General features: G+C 41.5%; 1 protein-coding gene across 15 annotated transcripts in view; it reads right to left on the bottom strand.

Moving 5' to 3' along the window:
• Positions 1-19,542, bottom strand: part of NRXN3 (neurexin 3) — a 1,815,083-nt gene that overhangs the window by 64,989 nt on the left and 1,730,552 nt on the right.

Below are 19,542 nucleotides of genomic sequence, written 5' to 3'. Positions count from 1 at the left end.
TCACCCATATCCTCACTCCTTTTCTTTCAGTGAAGTGAACTGGCCATGCCCCTCTTCCCAGAGATTTTTTTCTTTTTTTTAATATGTGTATGGATGAGAACAATGTTCCTCCCAGGCAACAGAAGCACATTTTGCCAGAAGCTCCTATGCATGGTGTCTAAGAACTGGAGACGACAGGCCGTGAAGAGTGGGCCTGCCTCTAGACAGTATAGTTGGCAAATCCCAGTTCCTAAACATACAGTCTGTGAGCTGGGAGAGCCAGTTACTTCCCCTCTTCAGACCTCAGTTACTTTCATCTCTAAACTGGGATGAATAGAGCCTTTTGTCATCACCTGGGCATGTGATGTAAAAGTAATGTTAAAAGTGAGACTCTGTTTCTGGCATATGGTACATGCTCAATAAACATTAAAACTAGCTAACTCAATCAACCAGTCAATCAACAGGGACATGGAAACTGGTCCCTACTCCTAATTTACATAGATTCGCTATCTGCCTTTGCATTCTATCTTTACTGATTTATCCCCCATTAGAACTGCTCTTCCTTGTTGATAATTCCTGACCTCCACTAGTGATAAAAACACCATTTCTGGTTGGATCAGCCATGAAGAGTGGTCAAGAAAAATATACTGAAGAGCATGCCAAGAGAGCTTAAAAGTTTACTGGAAGATGAAATCAGTTTCCAAGGGCTGTAGGTCCAGACATTCTGCAAGGGTCTTATATGAATTCAACCCTTTCCTTTCTGTCTCTCAAACTTCACCATCACCATTTATGGCCACAGCCACTGAAATCCCCAAAGCAATTACAAATATCGCAACCTCCTCCTTGCCCATTGTAGAAAACAATGTTTATCTGGAGAACCTGGCATTGGATACAGCCATGCCTGCCACAGAACACCATGCCCCTCTGCCAGGGGCAGCAAGCTTTGATTTGCAAAAGGCAGGATTAAGATCACTATATCTAGGGATTAAAAAAAAAAAATACTTCTGTGTCTGCTACCTGAAAAAAACAGCAAAAATGACAAACCAAGGCTTTTGGATATACACTCAGGATCACATCCTAAAGTAATGTCTATTTGATTCAAAATTACTCTCAGAAAACCCAAGGCTTTTAGGAGCTTTTAATATTTCTTCTCTGTGCCTTTCCTCAGTTATAAGCGAATGCAGGGTCTGACTCTTACCCTTGGAAGAAAAGGCACATTTCTTTAACTATTGGTTCCCATGGGTGGTGGAGTACGTTTGACTATTGCAATATTACACAGACTCTGGATACACCTATCACAGGCATTTAGAATGGAACTATGGACTTTTTTCCTTAAATACAATGTAGTAGCCCTAGGCTATGTGTATGTGTGTGTATGTTTGTGTGTGTGTGAGAGAGAGAGAGAGAGAGTGTGTGTGTTGGTGAGTGTATCTGTTTTCTTACAATCATAGTCATTTTTCATTAATATTCATAATTCTTTAGAAAGAAGAGCAGTTAGTACTCTTGAGAGGAAAAAGATATTTGAACTCTCTGAAATCAGGCCTATTAATTTACTACTTAAACACTTGCTATATTCAGGCTTTGTGCTAAGCAGTTAACACATATTAATCTTCAGTACTCATAATAACCAAGGGTAGAGATATTTTAAAGACATCTGCTATTTCTAACTGCCCACCAGCCACACTTCTCAAATAGCAGTGTTGCCTTAGGAACTTTCTATATTTGTGTCCTTGTGTGAGAAATGTTCATCAGGGTGCCTTGCGTGTCATCTTAACATTTTTTCTCCTCACAATGATTGTCTAAAACTCTCATAATTCCCAATGGCTAATCACTGCAGATGGTGACTGCAGCCATGAAATTAAAAGACACTCCTTGGAAGAAAAGTTATGGCCAACCTAGATAGTATACTGAAAAGCAGAGACATTACTTTGCCAACAAAGGTCCGTGTAGTCAAGGCTATGGTTTTTCCAGTGGTCATGTATGGATGTGAGAGTTGGACTGTGAAGAAGGCTGAGCCCCGAAGAATTGATGCGTTTGAACTGTGGTGTTGGAGAAGACTCTTGAGAGTCCTTTGGACTGCAAGGAGATCCATCCAGTCCATTCTGAAGGAGATCAGCCCTGGGATTTCTTTGGAAGGAATGATGCTAAAGCTGAAACTCCAGTACTTTAGCCACCTCATGCGAAGAGTTGACTCACTGGAAAAGACTCTGATGCTGGGAGGGATTGGGGGCAGGAGGAGAAGGGAACGACAGAGGATGAGATGGCTGGATGGCATCACTGACTCGATGGACGTGAGTCTGAGTAAACTCCGGGAGTTGGTGATGGACAGGGAGGCCTGGTGTGCTGCGATTCATGGGGTCACAAAGAGTCGGACACAACTGAGCAACTGAACTGAACTGAACTGAAGCTTAAAGTGTTTACATACTGGGGTTCCTATATGTCAAATATCAACATTATCTGTAAGTCAGATAATGTTTCCTTATCTGACTTACTTCAAGGAAGACTAGAAGATCCATAAACAGTCCCCAGTCAGTTTTTCAGTGGCTGAGTGATTAGATCCACCTTCAGCGATAACTATATCATCAGTTTTTCAGTGGCTGAGTGATTAGATCCACCTTCAGGTAACTATATCATCAAGGTGCTTTTCCATTCATTCACTCATTCCTTCATTAATACCTGATTAATATATTTTATTGCTATATTATATATAATACATTAATGCAGCATATATTAGCAGTATCATTTTATTACTGTATCATTTATTAATATTCATGCCATTTAATAAATATCTATTGACCACCTATGTGTCAAGCCTTGTAGCAGTAGGGATAAAGCGATAGACAAAGCAGTTTTTTTGCCCTGGGAATTCTCAAGTCTCTGAAGAGCCTGTCTGCTAAACGGGCAAAACTGACAGAGCAAACTGGATGCTTTGACAAGAGGCAGCAGCAGGTACTAAGGGAGCAAATCACAGGGGAAGAGAGAGAGCTCCTAGGCCAAGGAGGATGTGGAAATGAGCCCTGGGGGACAGGCAGCAGCGAAGCAGGGGAAAGCTGAGAGCTTTGAAGAGGAGAAGGGCATCCTAGGTGAAATCGACAGTCTTTGCAAAGGCTCAGAGATATGAAAAAGCACAGTTTATTTGTATACCCGCGAGTAGTACAGGACGACTAGAGTGAAGAGGCGTCCCAGGATGACAGGATGACAGCTCCCTGAGTTATCGCGCTGTTCTTGCAAACTTGGATAATAAGCGTGAATTTAATATCCTGCCCTCCCGGACGCCTCTCCTTCTTCCCTTCCCCACACCTCACCGGTGTCATCCGTCACATTTCCTTAGGGAGTGGATACACGTGGTTTCAGAACACAGGCCTGAGTCTGACTGCACCATCCCCACCCCAGCCACTATGCAGATGAAAGACCTTTACTCACCTTCTCAAGGGGAGGAAAATATACTTCTGTCTCAATATATTAGCTTAAGTCCTATATTAAAAATAATAATTCACACTACCCAGTTTTAAAATATGTATTTCATATTTTTAATCCACATGTTGAAAGTACTTGGTTTTGTATTAGGACTCATAAAACTAAAGATAGGTATTATAATAACTTTCAATAAAATATCTCTCTGGCAGGAGCCCTCTTTATTCCTTTCCTGAAAGATTTTTTATTGCATTTATATTCTTTTTTTTACCCCCTACCAATGTTTATTGAAATTACCTTAGAATAAACTGGGACAGAAAAAAGCTCAAAACTCTGTCCACCCAAGTATATTTATAGGTATATTTACTTTCAATTCCCTCAGTTTCACAAGCCTGGCTTCTCATTTTCCACCAATGAGTTATTGTTTCTATAATCACCTGTTTCTAATTATTTACTCTGAAAGGCCCTACCTCATCTCAGTATAGGGATGGTTCCACACCATTCTTCATTGTTATTCATTATTTGGCACTGAGAAAAATATCTGCTGCCATGGTCTGAACAGTTTAAGAGAGTTTCACTCCTCTCCCTCCTTACTGCCCAGGTACCTATGTGTGATTTCAAAATTCCAGCCTTTAGCCCTTTATCTTTTACTAAGAATAAGCTAATCATTTTTGGGGGAGGGGGGTGGAGATAATCATTTTCTTCAACCCAGCTCCTTGGAAGCACGGTTATTTGACCGAGATTAAATGCAAGATAAAATAAGTCCTGCCACAGAACAGCTTTATGAAATTATAAATAACGCACTCAAGAATGATGATCGCTTTTCTTCCAGTGAAAAAGGAAAAGAGAAAGGCCCATAAATATTCTGAAGTCCCACAGAAAACAGCCATACATCTCTGCAGCTGCTTCATGCTAAAAAGAATTAAATTCCTTCCAATGCTTGGTGTTTTAGTTTTCTTGTCTCCATACTTCCACTCTGAGATGGAGCTGGAGTTCAGTATCTCATATGACAGAAGGTCTCACTATATTTAAAAAAAAAAAAGAATGTCTGGGATACTTTTAATTAAATAAGAACTCTAGATCAATCAGTAATCTTTAATGATATTTGAAAAGTTTGACCACCTCAATTTAAATGTATTTACTAAGCTATTTTTCATCAAACCGTTGCCACTGCATAGTTCAACCTTTGAGCACTGCTAGTAGATCCCCCTCCCCATTACACACACAAACTACTGGATGAGTTTTAGACTGCACCAAAGGTGAAACCCTGCAAGTTGGGCAAATTTGTTAGAAGTGATTATCTCATCCCTCTCTTCTTCACCATCAACCCCACCACTTCCTTCAGTTCAAACCCAGTCCTAAAACAGTCCTTAAAGCATGGTAAGATTGTATGGGCATGATTATCTCTACCTCACTTTATTTTTTAAAGAGTTTTTTGATGTGGCCCATTTGTGAAGTCTTTGTTGAATAGGTTACAATATTGCTTCTGTTTAATGTTTTGGTTTTTTGGCCAGGAGGCATGTGGGATCTTATTTCCCTGAACAGGGATCAAACACACACCCTCTGCATTGGAAGGCAAAGTCCCAACCACTGGACCACCAGAGAAGTCCTTATATCCTCACTTTATTCTTAACATCCTCTTTATAGTCATCTTCAAAAGAAGCAACCAATACCATGATGAGAAAATGAAATAAATCATTTGAACTTGTCATACTCAAGTGTAAAAGACAGGGGCAAGTCATGAGGCAGGTTCAGAAAAACAAAAACAAAAGGTCAAAGTTCAGCCTGGAGAGGACACTTTCTGAATAACCCTTGAGCCCCACCTCTGTGTAGGTATCTTTATTGGAACCACACTGAGTTTTATTTTTTTCAAACTTTAATTTTTTTATTTTGTCTTGGGATATAGCTGCTTAACAGTGTTGTGACAGTTTCAGGCGAACAGCAAAGGGACTCAGGGATACACACACAGGTATCCACTCTCCCCCAAACCTCCCTACCATCCAGGCTGGCACATAACCTTGAGCAGAGTTCTCTGTGCTATACAATAGGTCCTTGTTGGTTATCCATTTTACATATAACAGGGAGCAACACTGAATTTTTAAAAAGTTTTCTGGAGTTCATGTCATTGTGGTTTTTCAAGACATTACTTTCTTCTATCTGGAGATAGCCCCTTGCCAAGTAAGATACGACTACACACATATTTTACTTGGCTCATATTTCCTTAGAATGAGAAGGTTTTAAGAGAATTGACCTGGGCTACAGACATTGCATTCAGCATGACCAAATTAGTTAATTAAAACTAAGCTCTGTCAGAAAACTGAATATAAAAAATAAAAGCAAGCAACAAACCAAGAAACCCCTCATTTTTCTGGATATATGATTTTATAGATGTATGTAATTACTCATTCAATCAGTCTTCCCTCAACAAATGTCGACAACAGCCTATCATGCGTCAGTCACTGTGCTGAGGGGCTAGGCTGAGCCAGTCTCTGTCCTCGTGGAGTTTACAGACTGCCAGGACTGGAGCCAGGCCCAACGAGAACGCACTGAGTGACGCTAAACCATCAACTGTAATACAAAGCTTGAAATGAATATGAGGCTCATCAATGGCATTTACTACAAAATATTTATTATTCATTATCATTAAAGATGGTAGACTGTACAGGAATCCAAGCCAAGGTATCACCAGCTTCCCTCTAAACTCTGCCCACTGGCAATAGCCTCCACATTGCTCCTTCCACCCCTGCCCCCCTACTCCACACATATACTGGAGCAGAATAAAGAATGACATGATTTATAATAAATTGTTCTAATGAATTAACCTTTAAGGAAATCCCTTTGTAGACTCAAGATTTAATTAACAGTATAAAAAAACCAAGCTAAGCTCAGCCAAACTTTGTGCCAAAGATTGGCATCCTTTATTTCTATCCTTGAAGTCCTGTAGGATTATATAAATAAATATGATGCAATATCTTTTTTTTTTTTCTTTCAGATGGAAGATTTTTCTTCCATCTGCTCAAAAAAAAAGGGTGGATCAAGGGAGAGGAGAGGGAGGAGGGAGAGGAGAGTGGGTAAAGGGGGATTAATCTATCTGTTGTTCAAGGCAGCCTGACAGAGGCAAGAGGAGTATTGAACCACAGAAGATTAACCAAACTTCAATGTACCTTCCCCAAAGCAGGAGGAATGTAATGCTACGTGGTGTTCCACTGATAAGCAAATCCCTCTAAATCCTTTCAATTTATTTCTTGGCCCAGAGAAATTACATATTATTTAGAAGGCAGGGGAAAAAAAAAAAAAACTCCAAAAAAAACCACAGCTACCCAACCAGACACATCTTCAGGAATCTAGATCAAGAGCCTATTGATTATGTGCACACAAAGGTCTGGCTTTAATGGATGCTTTTCTTATTGGTGCAGCCCTCTCCAGGACTGCTAATCAGAAAGGCTTGGCTGCGTTCCTCTGTAAACTCTTCCGGCTTTCACCACAAACCTTGTTTGGAGTATGGAGGGTCTAACCATGACAAAGGAATGCCAACAGCTGGAGCTCAAGCTCCAAAGACCTAGGGCTTCCCTGGTGGCTCAGATGGTAAAGAATCCGCCTGCAATGCAGGAGACCTGGGTTTGATCCTTGGGTTGGGGAGATCCCCTGGAGAAGAGAATGGCTACCCACACCAGTATTCTTGCCTGGAGAATTCCATGGACAGAAGAGCCTGAGGGGCTCCAGTCCATGAGGCTGCAAAGAGTCAGACACGACTGAGAGACTTTCACTTTCCAATGACCTAACCTATGTTTCCTGCTTGCTCACCTTCTTGTTCCCTCGTCTTTCTCTCTCTCTCTTTTTTTTTTTTTTTTTTTGAGTTGGAGATTAATTTCTAAGCTGAGGTCTTTATCCTAATGATAATACCAAAATCAAGCATTTGTTTTTAGAGGGTGAGGGACCAAGGCCAAATATTAATATGACCCACAGTGACATAGGCATCAATCAATGGATGTTGAAATTATGAATAGTCTGGATTCTGCAAAGCATCACTGTGTTTTGATGGTATGAGTCATTTACCCATGTTTATTCTTTCTTGCTCCACAGTTCAGGAAGAAGGAATGAGTTTGGGGGAAAAAACAAGGAAAAGTAAAGTCATATTTCTTTGTGAACTCATCTTCCTCTTGGCCCTCTTTTTCGTTGCTTAACCTTATCACTGAACACGGGAGACATGGCCCTTCCTTGCAGGTTGAGAGCACAGCTTAGAAGACTTAATAAGCCCTAACATTAAAGGATAGCAAGGAGTCACAGAACAAAGTCATTCCTAGATTTCGGTCAGCAAGTCTGAAAAAAGACGTAACATAGCCATTCAGTCCACAGCAAGTAGCAGTGGCTCTCCGTTTTCGGTCTTACGATGAACTAGGCGTGCCAGCTGAGCAGAAGAGAAAGGAATGAGGCAACAGCCAAATGCTGGGGACCAAACATAACCTTGTCTTTATCTTGTCAGTGGTAGGCCATTTACACCAAAGAGTGTACAACACACATGAATGTCCAACAGGTCTGGGGGGTAGAGGAGAGTTGAAGATCATTATCTTGCAAAACTAAGCATGTTTGAAGCCCATGCCTAGTAAACAAGAAACTAAGAAATGCAAGCTCAAGACCATGTAGAACGAACAAGAAGGAAGAGGTATTAGTACTATCCAGAACTTAGCATGTGGCACAGAAAACTTAACCCAAACAGTCAAATGCAATGGATTGAATGTAAGATACAAGTGAGAGAAAGACAAGGTTGTCTATTCCTCATTACTCTGAAAAGAGAACCTCCTGCTCAGTCACGTCATGTATCGTGAGAAAAGTCAGCTATGGGTGTCAGAACCACAGCAGTGGTTGAAGCAAGGTTTGTGCCTCTGACACTTGACTTAAGGGTGATCTGCGGTGAGTAAGCCTGAGTCCGAACTGGAGAGGACAATGACAGCCAACTCAAGAACCTGACATCAACCCCCAAGAGAGAGAAAATGCAAAGGAGTTCAGCTGGGTAATGAAAACCGACCCCTGGTTACTCATCTCTGGAAGACAGTACCAACCTCCCACAGAGAAAGATGGGGGGACAGATTCAAATGCAGCTCTTTGATTTGTATTATAAGTCTCAACTTAGAGAAAGTCTTCAGGTACTGTTCCACGAGAAAACTGGGAACCCAGATGGACTCAGTTACCCTCCAGAAGTCACTTTCTTGTTCTTAGGCTGCAACTAGCCTTAAATGGATGACCCCATGCTCTATACAGACTCAAAACAACTTACAAAACCAAACACAAGAGACTTTCTATGTGGGAAGGGACAAGACTACTCATTTCTCATCGTTTCTGATGGATGGCAAGGCTAACAACGTTTTCCAGTTTCAGTTTATAAGCAACAGCACCCATTTATTATTAAAGTAGGTATCAGAAATATAGCAGGTGTCATCCCAGGCCTGAGACCTATGTAGTCACATAGGGGTCTGTGCTCGCAAGGACCTTGTGCTTGGTCTAATGATCTGCTCTCACCATCTTGAAATCCTGAACCACTTTATTCCTGAATTTGTGTTTCATAAGTTCAACAGGAGAAGGGAGCATGTGCACAAGCAGATGGGATGCAGACCATATGTGCGTCCACCTCTGTTCCAGCCACCCCATCTACACAGACAGCCTCCTATGCCACACAAGCACAAGAGTCTGGGGACCCCTCCTAGGTGGGAGTAAAATGAATCCCACATTTTTATTGAATTCTTCCCTTAATATTTCTTCCTTCTTTCTTACTTTACACTGGTTCCTGTGGATTTCACAGCTGCCCCTGAGGACAATTCTGCAAAATGTTTTCGAACAAAGAGGTCTGAGGTGGTTTGCAGAAATTCAAATTATAACAAGTAGTTTAGGTATGGGATCATTTGTGCCTTTACTCCTGGCCTCATGACTGTGGGGTGGGTATAACCAGCCTGATTCTCTCCACGGTACTTTGGGAGAAAGGACTCTTGCCCTAGGATGGCTCCTATATGGGCACAGTTCCTATACTGGGATGGCTCCTCTATGGTCCCTGCTTCCTGCCTCTCCTCTCCTCCAGATCTTTCTAGACCACTGTTGAATAACATTCCAAATAATATCCCATTGTAAGTCCCATGCCTTGGTTATTCCCATTTCTTCCCAATTCTGAGAAGAGTTTCAATGCAACCACTTGAAAAAAGAACCATGTTAGCACAATTTTTTGGAAATTTTTACCTCTTTAAACATAGACAGAGGCAGTGGTGGGTGGCAAAACCAGAACCGAGAACAGATTAGACAGAACCGTGGAACTCTGCTAGCACTGACTGAGGCGGACTTCCCTGTGAGATCCTGGAGAGATGGCTGGTCCTAGGAAGAGTGGGCTGCCCTTCCAACCTGGCCCTCTTGGAAGAGAAAATCAGTAAGTCCTGACTCTGCTGAGTCAGTGGCATCTTTAAAAACTGTCAGAAGAATATTTTTAATTTACACTTGGCCTCTTTGAAAGAAATCAATATGTCATTTGACAGGATGTCTTTCTTATCCAAGCGTCTTTATTTAGCTTTTCTGTAGGTTTTCCCCCCTTAGTCTTCTAGGGAGCAAAGGAAAAAGTGTTTTGTCTGTATTTGTATTGATTTAATCACTTCGAGCAGAAAATAAACAGCAAAATACAGCAGAGTAGCTTTAATGACAATCTTTTAGGGATCAAGATCTCTAAGCAACACAGCTTTTGATTCTAGGTGATTGGAAATAAACAGAAATCAATAGAACAGGATTACTGGGCAATAAACAAGAGAAACCACATTTATAATTTAAGAAGCTTCTTCTCATGCATTCATTACTGAAGGGGGCACTTGAGCCCTATTCTATTTTTGCAGCAGCATAGATTTCCTCCCAGCATGGTGTCTTTTCACTTTCTTCTCTTTTTTTTGAGAGTTACTGAAAAACAGCTTCTTTAACATTTTTCCAGAAGCTCCTACTTTCCTAAGGCTGCTCAGAGGAACAAAAACACAAAAGGAACTCAGCACACTAGACCAGGGTTGGTTTCTCAAGCACTTTCCTTTCCAGACCCCTATATATCCAGAAAAGTGCCTGGTGAGGAGGAGGCCCCCGGGGGCTCTTGGTGGGAGAGGGCTGAGGGAACATAATCCCTGCCGACAAAGTATTTTACAGTGAATTGTCAAAGACAAGTATTGGAGACATAATCAATATCTGTCCCACTTTTCCTCCCTTCCAGGGCTAGCAATGTCACCAGCCTAAGCAAGCCTCCTTTGCAACTAGTGGCGGCCATGTGGCATTGATCAGGACAAAGTGATGATAAAGCAAGTCTTTGAGGGGTTCAGGAAATGCTTATTCTATTCCTAATAAGAAAGAATGACTTTCACATGTACACCCATGGCTGATTCATATCAATGTATGGCAAAAACCACTACAATATTGTAAAGTAATTAGCCTCCAATTAAAATTAATTAATTAATTTAATTAAAAAAAAAAAAGAGAGTGACTTGGCTAGGCCAACTGCTTTCCCCTCTTCCTTGAGTTTGGATGGGATATTTGGAGCTGCAGCAGCCACCCTGCGGCTATGAGGTGGCAAGCGTAAGAGACAGGAGAAGGAACGGAGGAACTGACTCATATGTTGTCAGATGTGTGATATGAGTCCAAACAAGCAGTTTTCCACCTTTTAGCCTCCAGAATTGTGGTTAAGTGAGAAAATTTATCTCCTCTTCAGTCACTTCAGGTTAAATGTTCGTTTTCATTGTAGCTGTTTAGTTGCTAAGTTGTGTCCAAGTCTTTTGCGACCCTATGGACTGTAGTCTGCTAGGCTCTCTGTCCATGGGATTCCCCAGGCAAGAAAACTGGAGTGGGTTGCCATTTCCTTCTCCAGGGGATGTTCCCGCCCAGCGATCAAACCCATGTCTCCTGCATTGTTGGCAGGAGGGTTCTTTACCACTGAGCCACCAGGGAAGCCCTAACTAAGGCTGAACACAATCGTAACAGAGAGAGCAATCCACAAAGAACAGACAGCCAGAGATGGAGACGATGCAAAGCACCGTGTGAGGGGGGTCTCTGCTTCTGCTTCTCTGATGGCTCAGATGGTAAATAACCTGCCTGCAATGTGAGAGACCTGGGTTCAATCCCTGGGGTGGGAAGATCCCACGGAGGCGGGCATGGCAACCCAGGCTGGAGAATCCCCATGGACAGAGGTGCCCTGGCGGGCTACAGTCCATGGGGTTGCAGAGTTGGACACGACTGAGCAGCTAAGCAGCAACTCACCAGTGGGTGGGGGAGGGGTGCATTTTAATAATATCCAGGACCAGAACCTGGAAATTGCCACAGTGATTACAGTGCTCTTCAATATGCCAATTCTGTGGTCTGATGAGATTCCAAAAGGGATTCGAAAGAGGAGAGCTCATTCTAATGTTGGGTAAGGAGAGAGAAACATTTTACCTTAGTAATATTTTCAATTGAAAATCTTATGAGTATCTGCAATCAACATATCCTACACTGAACTGATCAGTTCCTCCCACGGTTGCCTTTCTTGCCTCTGATTGTCATGTCATTGCTCTCCAGGAAGGAGCCCAAACCCTCAGGCTCATCTTTGAGTCTTCCCTGCTCAGCATGATACCTCCAGGCACCACGTCCAGGTAAGCCCATTTCTAATATTTTAAATGTCACTCTGCTTTTCATTTCTACTGGCCTGGCTGCTTACCTGGATGAATCTTGAGATTCTTTAACCAGACCCCCTGCCCCTGTCTCTTCAATAAACCCTCCGAAGTGTCACTACATTAAAAATGAGGCTTTCAACATGCCACTCTCCTGGTCCAAATCTATCCCACCGCTTATCAAATAAAGTCTAAACTTAATTATCTTTTTCATTCAAGATCCTCCACCTCTGGGCCCCAAATTAACTCTGTAGCACTATATTTTGCTACATTTGTCCCATGAGAACTTCCACATTCTGACTATTAAATAAATGTTTGCCATGCCTTAAACAAGTCTGATAAGTTCCTGACAATGTTCTGGCTTCTATCACTCCTTCCCAGCTCTATTTGCATTTCATTCCACTTAAAGCTGGTAAACTCCTATATAACTTTCTTTAGAGTCCAGCCTAAATTCATTTTTCATGCAGCTTTGCCCTGATCCTATGGCTGAAAGATAAAATACTCTAGCATGCTAACTCAGTACTTTCTTAAAATCTCACTGAACATATTTATTACATTCTGACTTTAATGCGTATCCAGTTTATATTCCCTTCTGCTTAATTGCTACTTGAGAGAAGGAAGGGGTGTCATCGATAACCAGCTATAATATCAGGAAAGAGTATTGTGTTTGGGGTCTGAAAGCATCAGTTCGGCCCCTGGGGAGAGAGGCCAGGATGACTATAAGAGCTCTGCCTTCCAGTTTCCTCTTCTGTAAATCTGAGAGGACATCAACCTCATGCTATTATTATGTGGCTTGAATAGGTATCAGTGACTCAGAGATGTTACTATTTTGTGATGTGCTATTAATATTGTGATATTTATTATTAGTTTGAAATCACCCACAGGACTCTCATCACACTGGACTGGAGCTTAGGTGCATAACAGATCTTTCAATGAAAAGGAGATACTTAGGGAATGTCCGCTGACTTAAACAGAATTGGGCAAGCCAAGAGTCAGGTTTGAAGAGTGGAAGAGGGATGGAGAGGCAGTCTGTTTCCCATCCTTGTCAGATTATCATTAATTCTCACCTTTGGAGGTGTCAGAGACAGCAATACCTTTCTAAGTTGTTCCTCAAGAACAGGAATTTCTCTGGAAGACTATATTGGCTTTCAAGATACAAAGTGTTCCTTTGGTCCAGACAAGACCCTAAAGAACCCATCTTGCCACTCTACAACCACGTACCAAGGAGTCAATTCCTTATTTGTAGGACTGTAGGTTTAAAGTAAGTCAAATATCATGTAGCATTCTGGAAATTAGGACAATTTAAAATTTTAATAGACTAGTTTTTGCAAAAAGTCCAGTAAGTGTCCCTCAAAGAGATTTGGGTCTTGCTTCTCATCATTCCAAATCGGCTTCACTGAGCAGAGCCCAGGAAAAACCAACCTAGGGCTCCTTGGCCACACTAGTCCTGTTGTCACGCAAATGTTTCAGTAGAATTCTTTCTATAAAAGAAAGAGGAAGTGCACTCGCTCTGAATAAATGCCCTCTAAAATGACTGCAGCAATTATGCTGTTTGTAAGTACCTCTGAGTCCATTAAGATAAACATCTATCTTTGAATATTCACATTAATGCACCAGACTGTTCTTTCTTAGATAAATCTTCCTTGAACACCACACCGTTATACAGTTTATCGTTCCTTGCTCTCCTTCCCTTCGACGCACACATTAACGCATGCAGGGGGAGATCACTGATAGAGTCCTAGTCACAGAGCACACATCAACACACAAGGCAGTCTCTAAACATCGTTAAATGCAGAATAAACACACTTCAGGTTTTAAATATCTTCATAGGCGGTATAGCCAGGAAAACACTGGGCAAGACTCTTTCCCACATAAGTTATATCTCACAGGAAAAGGCAATAAATGCTTGCATTTAAAATAGTTTTAATAGGCTTCCAATTGTTCATCACCTAGAGGTCCAAATGGAATCGAATTCCCTAGTTACTCCTCAGTGAAACAAGTTTATCTCTATACTTTATCATAGGCTATATCTATGGCTCTAGCTGTATTTTAAGCTTGGGTACCAATTCTATTACTTCTGCAGCTATACTGGGAAAATGCTCAAGGATTCCCAGTCCTTATTCAGAGCACTCGATTCTTCTCCGCAGAAGTGAATGGTAGACACAACTCCATAAACAGTAAGTGGCTTTAACTGTCTCCTGTAGGTGCCACACTGGTTGTAATAATATCAGTAGGAGTAAGATTAAATTTGACATCAGTTTTTAACAATCAGTGCAGCAGAACTGATTCCTCAGAACAGACAGCGGCCGTAGCACTGGAGCTGGGTACTGGCAGCTTGGTCTGTCCCAGGCCTCCCTCTGCTTTGTGCTGTGGGCAGAGGCAAGCCCGCTAGGGGGCGTGCAGCTGGCCTTCAGGTCACCGGGGCTCTTGGGGTAGTGGCTATTGACTCAGAAGTCTCATAGTGTTTCAATCATTTTAACAGAGGTAAGCAGATTGTTTAGCAGATGATGCTAAGGACGCCAAGGGGATCCACTGAATTTATCTAGGAAGAGATTCCTTTGAATTGAGAAAAGACACCTAAAATGATCTCAGTCCTCAAGAAGCTGATCATAAGGAACGTGTCTGGGATAAATAACCTTAAATAATAGCAAGAAGGAAGAAAAGGGCTCTGAGGAAAGGGTTATAGATGCTGATGGGAACGGCAGGGAGGAATTCATGGAGATGATGGTCTTTAGGTTTGGCTTTGAGAGGATAATAGTGGGCAGATGTGGGAATAGACAGTCCACGTGGATGGCACAAATCAATGCCTAGAAACACAAAAGCAGAGAGGAGAGGATGGGAATAAGAGACTGATCTGGTTTGGCTGGAGCACAGGGTGAGTGTGAGAAGGTGGGTATTAAAGTTGGAGGGCTCCAGGGAAACCCACCTCTGTTTCTTGACAAACAAGTCAAATCGAATATATACTAACGGTGCCCTGACAAAGGAATCTTTTTACACAAAAGCTAGCACATGCTATTCGTTTACTTTCAGAAGAAATATATGTTCCAGGCATTTAAAGAAACTGCCACACTAAGCTAATTTTCACTGCTGGGGACACAGCTGACTGAGGCCTTTGCTGTATACACTTGAGATGAATGGAAATGCTTGCTTCTACCTCTTCTTAAGAAAGGCCTCCAGGAGAAGGTGGGTGCCTTACAAAGAGTTCTTATCTGTGGGTCAGAATCCTGCTCTCTGTTTTGAAATTCACCCTGCAGAATTCTTGACTGAATAAAATGTTTAGCCTGAGAGACAGTTAATAAAGCCCTGCAGAGATCTTTTTAGCACCATTGCATGCAATGAAATGCCATACATCCGGAAGGGCTATGTTCACGCCTATGTGTGGGTCTGTATGTGTGTGTGTGTGTGTGTGCGCGCGCGCGCGCGCGTGTGTATGTGTGTTAGAATAACAGAAACATAAAAGGGACAAAGTTAGTTTCAACAGTCCAATAGATTCCCAGCTGGAACACACTTTGGAAGAGAAAGTTACATAAAAGAAACTTGGGCAGCTTTAAACACCATCTGGACCATGCTGTGCTCATTTGAGCTTTACCTGTTGTTTTTTTTTTTTTTTTTTTTTAAAGCAACATAACAAAAAGTACCTACAAACACAACTAGAGAAGAGATTTTTTGATTCTTTGGAGATCAGATACTCTTGCCTCAAACACTGCAGCACATCTCCTTCAGTCCTATTTGATACAGGGATACATTTCGCTTTTTAAAGTAGCTAAAAGAACCTTCTAAAATCCAGTCCTAATCTTTGGAAGGAAAAAAAAAGATGTGCAAAAATAAACCAACTACCTTTGAAACCTAATTTAAAGAGATTTCCAAACAACACAGTTGCTTTCTCTAGTCTTCAGAGGTAAGAGGTAAATCCATGAATCCCGGCGCTATAGCTAAAACACTGGCATTTCCAAACCTTAATGCATCATGCAACCAAGAAAAGGCAATAAGGCTAAGGGCATAGAACAGAACCCAGGACTAAATCAACAGGGTAATAAGCAAAAGCACATCATACCTTCTATTTTCTTGTTTTCATTAATTAGAGCCAATGTGGGGAATAGTTAATATTCATCAACCAATTTATGAGTAGAAATGTTTTTGGCTCTTGCTTTGGTTCTTTCAAATAAACAAGAATCCATTTTCATATTTTACATAAGACATTAATATATTTGAAGGCAAGAGGTTTGAGGGAGGGCTTAATTGTATCCTTCTATTAAAAGGCAGAGTAATATTTTTCTCTCAAGAGACAATTTTCATGTGAAGTTGTAATTGCCAAGACTCACGGCACCCCATCAGATCATTTTTATTTTCTTTTTGCATTAGAAAGACGATGAGGAGATTACTGAAGAGGCGAAGTCTCAAAGGTCATAGAATGAATCAAGAATATGCATCAGAATTCACACTTTTTTCTCAAGGTGGTTCTAAAGACTTAATCAGCATATTCAATAAAATACAACGACTTATGAAAAAAGCTAATTCTAAACACACACATGATACTATTACAATTTTATATAATAAGATATGCAATCATACTGCTTTTAGTCACATTTTCATTAAAAAAAATTATTCAAAGAAACTGCATGGCATCCAGACAGAATGACTTCCTCTGAAAATTTTAGGAACTATATTCTCTGGAAGAGGTCAAAGAATGGTTTAAAATGTCTGTTTTAGATTACTGTCAAAGCAGTAGTGATGTGAAGAACTGACTCATTGGAAAAAAAACCCTGGTGCTAGGAAAGATTGAGGGCAGGAGGAGAAGGGGGTGACAAAGGATGAAATGGTTGGTTGGAATCATTGACTCAATGGCCATGAGTCAGTGCAAACTCAGAGAGATGGTGAAGGACAGGGAAGCCTGGCATGCTGCAGTCCATGGGGTTGCAAAGAGTTGAACATGACTGAACAACTGAACAACAAGTAAGGTTGTAGAGACAGAAGCAGTGAGATTTTGGAAATACATCCTTTCTCCCATAGACATGACCATTTGCTCTTCAAGACACAGGAAGAGACCAGGGCTGTAAAGAGATGCTGGCTCTATTGTAACATGAGCCATCTTTTCTCTTTTCTTCCTTTCTTTTTAAAATCCTCATCTGATTCATAAAGAAGCAATTTGAAGAATTTTAATTTCTTTTCCCACTTAATAACAGTAATGACCTTCTGGGTCCAACCCTTCCTCCTAGTTAATGATCAGCTAGCTGAAAGGCTGGGCAACGAAGACTCACAACCTAGTCACTAACCGCCAATTAACAGCCTCTTTATCAGTCAGTGCTGTTTAAATATGACAAGACATATGCCAAGCTATCCACAGAGGGCTGGGTACCAAAATCATATCATTAGAAACACAGTTCCATCAAGGCAAAGCTCTCGGGACATTCTTGCTATCACAGCACTCATTTTTCTGAACGACAGGCAAGTGGCAATGTGTCCCCTTGTTCCAATTCTCAGCAGAGAGATCTTGACTGAAGAAGACAGATTCGCTCATCTCCACTGTCTGTAAGGGTAAACACTGGACACCGCCCAGACACTTAAAGGGGTCACTTCAAGGAGGAACTGCCAAACAGAAACGCCGACCTGTACATGTGGCCATAGCCCTTATTTCTTCTTGGGCCATGGGAAACCTACTAGTGTGCTACTGCAGAAAAGAACAAATTTTGGAGAAAAACCCCCAAATCAGATTATATCCTATGGGCTTCTCCCCCTGGGTTTAATTGAATTCAATTTCTTTCTTTTCTGTATATTGTAATCGCATGTAAACTCTCTCTTACAGCCAGCCCTTTAGCACTCCTAGGCAATACCTTGGAAATTGCAATACTGTTGGCTAATGGTTTCCAGACAATCATTATTGATTCAGATTTTAGAGCTATTATGCAAGAGATGATGAAAATCACTGAAAGTGTAAAGTGAAAGTGAAGTCGCTCTGTCATGTCTGACTCTTTGCAACCCCATGGACTGTAGCCCACCAGGCTCCTGCATCCATGGGATTCTCTGAGCAAGAATACTGGAGTGGGTTGCCATTTCCTTCTCCATGGGATCTTCCTGACCCAGGGATTGAACCCGGATCTCCCTCACTGTAGGCAGATGCTTTACCATCTGAGCCACCAGAGAAAGTAGAAGGAGCAGTCACTATTGGATACCAAATCTGTGTCATTCATGCATTTCTTAATGCCCCCAAAGATTGCAATGTATGCTGGAATATATAAAATGATATCTATCATGGTATTCTATACACTAGCCTCATCAAAAGAGTAAAACTGTTAAATCTTCAAAGAATTGTGATAATTATACTTTTCATTCATATAATGGATTTCATTCTCAGGATACTCTTTCTATATAATGCACAGTCCTGAAATTGCTAGTTGGAAGTCATGGTCTTATTTGGGATACAGATGGGACCAAATGCAGGTCTCCTGGCTTCCATCTATTATTTTTGCTCCATGACACTGCAGGGAAAAGTAACAGACTCAGGGTTAATGAACAGGAGTCTGGCTAACAGCTACTCCAGAGAAGGGAGAGGAGTACTTAATAATCTTCTAAATTTTAGTCAACTTGTTATTAAAGCTTCCATGAGCTTTCTCTTTAAGTGACAAGTTGTTTGTTTGTTTGTTTGTTTTTAGGAAATAAAAACACGGAATACTGTGGCACAGAACATGGTGCTTTCAAGGGAAAGAAGAGTTTTCAAGCTGTGGAAAGAGTCCAGACGTTGTCAGCGATCAGTGGTTATGAATGAGGCAGGTTTATCCATATGCAGTGAACACGTGCTGCAAGACTCTTCAACCAGGCAGGTGACATACAAATCTCACAACTCCAACCCACGTCAGGCAGCATAGCATAAAATTCCACAGAACACTTAAGCAGCCTTTTCTCCACCACCTTCCCCCATAGACTAGTGAAGTGAATACGTTTTAATGAGGACCCCAGCAAAGCACAAGAATGCTTTTGAGCTCTTACGGGCAATGTAAGCAGTTGAGCATTAGCTTTCTGGTGGTGGTGTAGGGGAGTGGGGAATCTGATTGGTATGGAAAACTGCTCCCGTAGCAGGCGACGCGCTCTGTGTGTTGGTTCATGCACACTGCCAATGGGTGGCAGCCCTTACTGAATTTCACTTTCCCAGCTTGAGACTGAAAAAGAGAACTGGATCAAGCGAAAGGTAACTCTTTCTAGAATCCTTAGAATCCCACAATGAGACAACATATCAAAGAGCTGCAACCCTGGGGTTCAGAGCAGAATGGAGAACATGACATGAATTCTTCCTGCCTGCCTGCTTCCATGGAGTATGAATGAAGGAGTGAATGCTGCAATCAGATGCCCCTGGGTGGTGACATGTCAGCTCCCCACCTTCCTTGGCGCCTTGCATTCTTCAGCATCTCATGTACATTACTTTGTTTATTGATTCTACTCTTTTTCCTATATCAAACCACCACTAACTTCCCAACCTCATACGTATTTTTCACAAAATGATTTTTTC

Source organism: Bos taurus, chromosome 10 (assembly GCF_002263795.3).
Source record: "Bos taurus isolate L1 Dominette 01449 registration number 42190680 breed Hereford chromosome 10, ARS-UCD2.0, whole genome shotgun sequence".
NCBI lineage: Eukaryota > Metazoa > Chordata > Mammalia > Artiodactyla > Bovidae > Bos > Bos taurus.
Note: the sequence above shows the minus strand (reverse complement) of the source record. Positions and strands in the feature narration are given on the sequence as shown.